General features: G+C 30.4%; 1 protein-coding gene across 1 annotated transcript in view; it reads left to right on the top strand.

Moving 5' to 3' along the window:
- The first annotated feature begins 1,298 nt into the window (after positions 1 to 1,298).
- Positions 1,299 to 9,920, top strand: part of LOC139512580 (membrane-associated transporter protein-like) — a 37,812-nt gene continuing 29,190 nt past the window's right edge. Inside the window, exon 1 of the mRNA XM_071300302.1 lies at positions 1,299 to 1,337. The gene's annotated coding sequence lies outside the window, so the exon portion shown is untranslated. The remainder of the gene's footprint in view (positions 1,338 to 9,920) is intronic.

The following is a 9,920-nucleotide window of genomic DNA, read 5'->3' as shown; positions in this document are numbered from 1 at the left end:
ATTTCAAATTAACTGTGATGGTTGACTGTAATGATGGCATGACGAGATTGGCATGACGTGGTGTGAAGTGATGGAAGCTGATTAAGTGCTCCTTAACATGGTGCCTGCGCGGAAACGAGTCATTACATCCTATACAACTAAATTCTCTGACCTCACGAACATGTTTCCTATGCCAGTGTCTCTGGTATTGTCGGAATACACTAAATAAAAGCATGGCTAAATTCAAGGAAAATATAACAGTTTGGGATTTAAAAGTTACTTAATGACAAAATTATAAGGTAACATCAATATTTAAAGTTCAAAGAACGTTTCCCAAGTGTAAATACTATATTTTTCAATTAACCAGGTAGAAAGTCTCATGACATTGCACAATTTACGTTTTGAAACAAGGCTCCACGGCCACAATCTAAATTCTACCACGGGAACGCTATAATTTTACGAGTATAAATATGCCGTTCAAGCATAATGATTGATATGCTTAATTAAAGATGTTTTTCTCTCTTAATAAAATGGTAATACGGAAATGAATTTTTGGTAAATTACAATTTTTTCTATTGGTACTCTTTAGTTAAATACGAGTCAGTCATCGATATGGAATTTCATTTATTTTCTAGTTTTGGCAACGTAATCATTGAAAATAGTTCTAAAGACAACAACACTGTCGCTTTGACGCTTTAATCGTAATTTTATACTTTAGCAATGAAGCCAAATATAACTTCTGTAATATAGAAAATGGATTTCAAAACGCATGTCAAAAAATAGACATTAAGTGTTGCTAAAAAAGATTACATGACGCCTTCAGTACCTCTCATATTAATGCAGTTTGTGGCAAATTCAAATTTAGAAATTAATAAACTGTGAAAGTAATTGACGATCTTAAAGCTTTCTTAAGTAATTGATTTATCTAGACTCTTTTGTCATAGAAAGAAAGCTATATTCTCGCTAGGTGTCGATTATAATTACTATATGAGTATGGTAAAAGCTTTATTAGTCAAAATACTGTCACTAATAATCCAAGTTAACTTCATAGTTAATATTAAATGTACTTCTAATATTTAAACCTACGGAATTTTGCCATTTTATTAATTGTTCTCATTAAAATGAATAGAAATTGACTCTGAAAGAGCCTTTAGCATTATAAAACCTAATTTTAATTTGTTTTGTTTTAATAAGGAATGCAATTGATTTCTTTATGAAACCATTATTAGCATTATCTATTGGAATTCGTCCCCATGGAATGAGCCTCATTTTATTGATCGGAAGAAATCTATATTGATGAGCTAGGCTCGAAGTTTGTCATCAGAAAAACGGAGGTGAGGCGACACAGACGTTCACAGGTAAGCACTCATAGTTTTTATTCGTAACTTTGACATAATTGGAGTAACTATATAAATACAGAAATATTTCTTATTCAAACCGAGCAAGTGCTTTTATATAATATAATGTTTTCTCATTTGGGAAGAAGAGTGATCAAAACTGATGTAAAACATTTCTAAATATCTAAAAATGAATTTTCAGATTGAAAATAAGGCTTATTGAAAGGTGAACTTCTCTTGCTTATTTTCCTGCTTCCTTAATTTGAAGATAATTAGTTGACATGTCAACTTTGATAACTGACATTTCAGCAAAGTTCCTGAATATATAACAGGTCAACTCAAATAACTAACAAGTTAACTTAGATATATGCCATTTCGAGTTAAATATCTGACAGGTTGACTTAAATATCTTAAACATAATTAAGTCAACACATCAGATATTTGAGTCTAGGAGGAACAATAATACCATCTTGGGTCACTGAAATCTAACAAAACTATTCGAATGCTGATTTTCCTAAAACAAACAGCTGATATAAAATAGAATGAATTCATTGATTTGTCAGAAAAAAGGAAAAAACATTATTTTTAATTTTATAACAGGTGTTCTGCGTGATTCGAGGTTATAAAACTTTTTTCTAATCAAAGTTATAAATTTATTATTTTATTTTGTTCAATACTGGACTAATTTATCGATAGAAAATAGATGGATAAGAGTTTATATAATGTATTTCGTACAAGCAAATTAATAACCTATAGAATAAAGCATTTACTTTATTCCAACAATCAAATCTAACAGAAATCTCTGGAAATAGTTATCAAAGGTACCAGAATTATAATTTTATACGTCAGACGCGCGTTTCGTCTACATAAGACTCTTCAGTGACGCTCAGATCAAAATAGTTTTAAAGCCAAACAAATACAAAGTTGAAGAGCAATGAGGACCCAAAATTCCAAATAGTTGTACCAAATACGGCTAAATTTATCTAATGTTGGAATAGGAAAATCCTTAGTTTTTCGAAAAATTCAAAGTTTTGTAACAGGAAATTTATAAAAATGACAATATAATTGATATTCATGTCAACGCCGAAGTGCTGACTACTGGGTTGGTGAAAATGCTCCACATGTTTTCTTTTGCGACATAGATATATATACCAAATACCTTTCGTTCTATTGTGACACAGTCTATTTTCACCTTGCATGGTTGCTGTGGGCATCTGCAGCAAAGATCTGCATTCACACTAACTTATTTAACCATATTACTTATTATTTTTAAGTTGTTTATATTACATCATACATATAACCTTTGGTGTCCATGATCATTATCATGTGCATCCTATTCAAGCAAATGGTCGTTGCTGAAACCGAAAATAAATAACAAAAATAATTCTGACATTACAAATTCTTGATCTTTTAACTAAGTATACATTCATTGTGATTGTAAAAAGACTCAGCTTGTGAGGTTTAAGCTTTTCTGCTATGGCCTGCATGAACTCTTTGATTTATATCATTTTGTTATTTTTCCAAACACTGTCTATCTACTGAATTGTTTTATTTAATGCATATAAAAAATAATTGCTTTGGTGATTTCAAATACTAGTATAGACCATTATACAAATTCCATCGATACTTTAGTCTATATTCTTTTTCACACAGGGGGAACGAAACTTAAACTAAAACCACCCTTGAGTGTCGTTATAATAGTGAACATTCGAAAAAATTGTGCCCGAAACAGTCATTTATTTTTGTTCAATTAATTTAATTCGATTTCATATCAACTTCATTCATTGCAAAACATAATTTGAATATTATTTTGATATATATAATATTGGCGCTAATTAGTTTAAGTGTTGTATTTAAGCTCTTAAAAAATACAAATTAATGCATTAAGCAGCATAATGTTGTTATTACGGTTCAGCAATGCATTCCGCTTGGCTTATATGACATTGCTTTGGTCGTGTTTTACTGGTTTAAATATATCAAGTTTGCTAAATCAGTTCATCATTTGCTCCCACACACTGTCACTGACATAAGCTGTAACACAATGGTTGTCTATAAACTGAAGTTGATAAATCCTTGGAATTCATTCTCGATAATAGGGATTAATGAGCATAAACGGGAACGCACGGTATTAAATATTTAAGTAGCCGAATGCATGGGACGTTTGAACTGGATTACGGTATAACATGTTATTTCCTGTAATATTAATCTCGCTTTCGCTTTTACTTTTACTGGAACTAAATAGTGAATTCGGCAAACTGGAAGTAAGAGAAAGGTTTTTAAACGCTGTGTTGCCTTCTTAGATTAAACTCTGTTCCAACTATGCGATGACGTTATGGTTTTGAATAGCTGATTTACATGGAATAGACAAATAAAGGCAACAACAGTATACCGGTGTTCAAAAGCTATCAATTTATTTAGAGAAAACAAATCCGGGTTAAAAACTAAAATCGAGGGAAACACATCTATCAATAGAGGAAAATAAAGGAACAACAGCAACACTGAAGTGCAACAAAAACAAACGCTATCATACATCGAAACGAAACCGTTCATAGCCACTTTGCAAGAAGATGTGGTGTGATTGCCAGTGAGAAAACTCTCAACCAGAGACCAATTATCAAAGTTGTTACTATGAATCACTGTACGGACTTCAACATTTAGAAAAACCCATACCGCATAGTATTCTATAAAAGGACCTAAAATGAGTATGTAAAACAATTTAAACGAAGAAACGAACGCTCTGATTTATGTACAAAGCGATAAACGAAAAACAAATATAAAAAACAAATATAACATATAACAACAAACGACAACCATTGAAATACTGACTACTGACCATAAAACTTGTTTATCTAAGTAAATATGCCATTATCGGCGATTTTAGAAAGATATTTATAGTAGATCAACAGTATAGACTTTTTGTGACAGAATTTTCTTATAATTTGCCAAAATGAAGATTTTGATATGCTTTTTTCAAAAATATAATAAAAAGTGTGGGTCACCGTGCTATTTTTCAATCCATGAGTCCTTGAAAATTGCCTAAATTTGGTTAGATTGTTCATGACAAAACACATTTATGTGCATTAAAAAATGTCTATGAGATAGAATTTTGAAAAAATTTGTGAGAAGATAGGTTTAATTATATGTTTTAAGAAAATAAAAAGAAAAAATTGTGAGAAGATAGGTTTAATTATATGTTTTAAGAAAATAAAAAAGAAAAAATGGTGTCACCGAACTTGTTTTCTTGCAACAAGTAAAAATTTTAAAAAAATCCCTATTAGACCAGTATATTTTTTTTAAGAAAAGAGTTGTCTCCCCTTACATGGCTCCTTTAAAAAAAATGATTCTTAAAACGATAAAAAATTTTATTTGTTAAAATATCATAAATAAAACAATAACTCTCCAAGTTTACTTTATAGAAATAGACAGTCTAACCATTAAATTGCAAATCTGTCTCCAAATTTGCAGATTTGGTCAAATAACTAGACCGCTTTTGTATTGGATTGTACAATCAAAGATGGCGGTATACCATGAATGTACATTAAGTCTAATGAAAAAGAGAAATGACAACATTTCAAGAACACAAAAACAAAGACATCATTATCAGAAACAAAGACGTCATTGGGAATAGCTATAATTTTGTGGTGTAATTTGATTAAATTGTCAAATTCTTTTTATATAAAACAAATCTGAGCTGTCAAAATGTAATAATAGCTAATATTTCGATTATGTTGGTCCCCATGTATTTAGACATCGTGTATTTTCTGCCGTTTGCTTATAAAAATCCTTGTGAACGTATATAGAAGGAGACATATTGAATTCAGCTAGATCTTACGATCAATTTTGATATATATATATTTATTTGGTCTTTTGAAAAATGTTGTTTGTGCTGTATTTAGACCCTTTTACAACGAAATTTGTTTTACATGCACACGTATAAAAATTGCTGTTTTTATCCAACGCAATCATAGGTTTGAACGTAGTTTTCAATTTAGACTCGTTTATATTTTTTCGTTTGGGCTTGTATCATATTTTCCCTCCTGTTTATATGATCCGTTCATCCTATATTGACTCTTAAAATTCAAGAGTCTATCTAACAACGAGGGTACATTTTATATGCCCTTCCAAATACCGTTTCGATCCCTAACATCACTGAAGAAATATTTATTGTCGAAATCCGGATCTGGTGTACAAAAAAATATTAACACCTTATGTTTGTGGTATAACATCGTGGCCACAAGTTAATTGTTTTCTGTTTAGTATTAAATTTATATTAAGATCCATTTTGTTACATCTTGTGATCAATTTTATTTGGCAATCGCCAATGGCAGTCACCACGGTTAAAGAACATCAGTTGTTCGACCTGTTAGTCAAATGCGTTTTGTTTAAATATACTTTTTCACTTTTTTGGTCTTTTGGAAAATGTTGTTTGTGCTGTATTTAGACCCTTCTACAACGAAATTTGTTTTACACGCACACGTATGAAAATTGAGGTTTTTATCCAACGCAATCATAGGTTTGAACGTAATTTTCAATTTAGACTCGTTTATATTTTTTCGTTTGGGCTTGTATCATATTTTCCCTCCTGTTTATATGATCCGTTCATCCTATATTGACTCTTAAAATTCAAGAGTCTATCTGAAAATGAGGGTACATTTTATATGGCCTTCCAAATACCGTTTCGATCCCTAAAATCACTGAAGAGACATTTATTGTCGAAATCCGGATATGGTGTACAAAAAAATATTAACACCTTATGTTTGTGGCATAATATTGTCATTTTATAAATTTCCTGTTTACAAAACTTTGAATTTTTCGAAAAACTAAGGATTTTCTTATCCCAGGCATAGATTACCTTAGCCGTATTTGGCACAACCTTTTGGAATTTTGGATCCTCAATGCTCTTCAACTTTTTACTTTTTTGGCTTTATAAATATTTTGATATGAGCGTCACTGATGAGTCTAATGTATTGTATAATTTATATCATCTGTTCAGTTTTTCCATCTTTGTGCGATGATATTCAACACTTTTTAGTGTTTTGTTTCCCATTTATTTATCGGTATTGTTACACAATCTTTTAGACTCATATAATTTTTCCTGTTTGTGTAGTATTGTCAATTTTGATGATCCAATACCTATTAAGTTTACTGGTTGGTAGATTCTTATAGACTCTATATATATATATATATATATATATATATATATATATATATATATATATATATATACACGAGTCTAAAATTGAAAACATGTAAAACAAATTTCGTTGTAGAAGGGTCTAAAAACAGCACAAACAACATTTTCCCAAAGACCAAAAAAGTGAAAAGTATATTTAAACAAAACGCATTTGACTAACAGGTCGAACAACTGATGTTCTTTTACCCTGCTTACTGCCATTGGCGATTGCCAAATAAAATTGATCACAATATGTAACAAAATGGATCTTAATATAAATTTAATACTAAACAGAAATTTTTTTTTAACTTTTGGCCACGATGTTATGCCACAAACATACGGTGTCAATATTTATTTAGTACACCAGATCCGAATTTCGACAATAAATGTCTCTTCAGTGATGTTAGGGATCGAAACGGTATTTGGAAGGCCATATAAAAAGTACCCTCAATTTTAGAGAAAGTACCCTCATTTTTAGATAGACTCTTGAATTTTAAGAGTCAGTGTAGGATGAACGGATCATATAAACCGGAGGGAAAATATGGTACAAGCCCAAACGAAAAAATCTAAACGAGTCTAAATTGAAAACTACGTTCAAACCTATGATTGCGTTTGATAAAAACCGCAATTTTTATACGTGTGCATGTAAAACAAATTTCGTTGTAGAAGGGTCTAAAAACCGCACAAACAACATTTTCCCAAAGACCAAAAAAGTGAAAAAGTATATTTAAACAAAACGCATTTGACTAACAGGTCGAACAACTGATGTTCTTTAACCCTGTTGACTGCCATTGGCGATTGCCAAATAAAAATTATCACAAGATGTAACAAAATGGATCCTAATATAAATTTAATACTAAACAGAAAACAATTAACTTGTGGCCACGATGTTATGCCACAAACATATATATATATATATTACCAAAGTGGAAGTTCCAAAACGAGAAATAGTATAAATAAAACTGAAACTATAATTAACCACAGACAAACAGACATTAAAGGGATTTTTAGGTCACTGTTCACTCTTCAATGATATAAGGTAAGCTATAAAAGATTTCCATGCAATACACTTATCGAGATTGATTTGATACGGTTTTCGACACATTTAGTTTGAACCTGACATCAATCACGTTTTTTTTTCGCAGGTGTTTTCATCAGTCTAGTTTTTTAATTCTCTAACTGCAGCACAAGTTTGTTTGGTATTAAATTATTTGTAACAGGAGTTATTGTATTTACCTTAACGAAATAATCAGGTCAACAATTTAATTTCCTACAGACTAGACACATTAGCTATCATATTAGCGACATGAGGCTCTTGATTGTAAAATGTTTTTTCTTTCCAAAGAAGTAAGGTATAAAAAGAGAAAAATGTAGTGCATATAATATTTATTTTAAATACTAGAACTTAAAAAAGAATAAGAAAAGAAAGAAAAGAAATAGGTAACATTGTATGATGACCTTTCATTATTTAGACACAGTATGCAAAAGAATATTATCAGCAAGAAAATGTGTCCAAAAGAAACCCATTCCCCTTTCCTAATGTCACAGATTGTGAACATCAAAATCTGGGTTAAAACCTTAATATGTTATATGTTTGAATAAATTCAACATTATAATAAACATCTGTTCTAAGTTTCAAGAAAATATGATCAAAAATTATTGGTGTTTTGTGTACTATTATTTGTCTGTTCGTCTTTTTATTTTTAGCCAAGGCGTTGTCAGTCTATTTTCGATCTATAAGTTTGACTGTCCCTCTGGTTCTTCGTCCCTCTTTTATTGGTTAACTACGATGTACCAAAACTTTAATCTAGAATGAGATGGACGGACAGACGAACGGACGCACATACATGATCATCATAAATGTATCACCTACTTTAGTAGACGGGACATTAAAGTAATCGTTAAAAACTAAAGATTATCATTAGATACAAATATAATTCATTACATTATTCCCTATTTCATCATTATCGAAACTTTTTATTTTGTAATTGAATAGTACAATTATACATCGATTATATTACAACATAATGTCAGATTGAATTGAATTTGAACAAATAAGTATGTAAAATATATGATGTGTGAAATAGTGTCAGTCTGTACCATATGGTGAACTCTTCTATAAATATACATATACGAGTCAATTGGATATTTTTTCTATGATTGTTTACAAATGTTTAGATAAAAGTCATTGAAAGAGCATACTACAAACATGAAAGAAAATAGGTAAGGTCAAATAAATAATTTAACTGATATTTAATATTTCTTTTTCATCTTTAATTTTTACAATATTTCAATGGTACAATCTGAGTTGTGAATGATTTTAGAGAAACGTTACTAACGAACGAAACGATCTTACTTCATTGAAGTAGTCAAGTCCACATAACATCAGATACCGTACCACCATCAATGATGCCAGCTACAAATGTAGCCTTGTTTGAAAATTGTATATCTGCAAAATGTAACTTAACATGGAAAATTCATTATGGCAACTTTGAATGTGTTACAATTTTTTACGTTTCATGAAATGTATTACCGAATCAAGCAATAGATGTCGTATTCACAACATTTGCAATTTCCATGGTTTTTCAATGTTTTTCGAAACGATATACACGCTCAATCACCACATGTCAAATTCTTAACTTGAAACAAAACAATTTGAAAGTAAATTTAACATAAGATCTGACATTTGCAGAAAATTCTGACAATATCTTGTGGTTAAATGAAACAAAAGTTATGTATACTTATCTTTCCCCAATTAAAACACAAGTGGAAATAGACAAAACATTTTTCTTGAAACTGGAATAAATGGAAGGAAATGGAATGAATGAAACAGGCACAATTGTATTGTTTTAAATACCGTATAGCATATTTGCCGTTATGATTTGCTGTCAAATTAAGTATATTGATCTATCTTTACTCAATAAAGGTTCATAGACAAAATGTTTCTTGAATAAGTACACTCCCATTATCAGGCCTTTTTCTGCGACTTTCATACTAACTTTATAATAATGGTAATGAAGTATCTATGAAAATAATATTTGGTGGTGAAACCTCCAAATTGCGTAAACGTACAATTATAAAGATATGACTGAGAGAAAAAAATGTTTCATGCTACTTTCAGATTTCTGATGAAAGTAAACAAATGCATGAACACTAATGTTTGATTATCTGTTAGAATAGAGTGCATTAGCTCTGCAAAAATGTATATCCAAGCCTCGAGCGATGACCTAGATATGCTTACCCTTTCTGTGCACCCAATACCACCACGTGTTTTTCTTTTGGAGTGTTCGTTTGGGTATTTTTTTTTTTTTTTTTGGTTTTCTATGTTTTGTTTTGTATACTGTTGTTTATCTTTTGACCCTATGTTTTTTGTAATGGCATTGTCAGTTTCTTTCGACTTATGAGTTTGAATATCCCTTTGGTATCTTTCG

Source organism: Mytilus edulis, chromosome 2 (assembly GCF_963676685.1).
Source record: "Mytilus edulis chromosome 2, xbMytEdul2.2, whole genome shotgun sequence".
NCBI classification, from domain to species: domain Eukaryota; kingdom Metazoa; phylum Mollusca; class Bivalvia; order Mytilida; family Mytilidae; genus Mytilus; species Mytilus edulis.
Note: the sequence above shows the minus strand (reverse complement) of the source record. Positions and strands in the feature narration are given on the sequence as shown.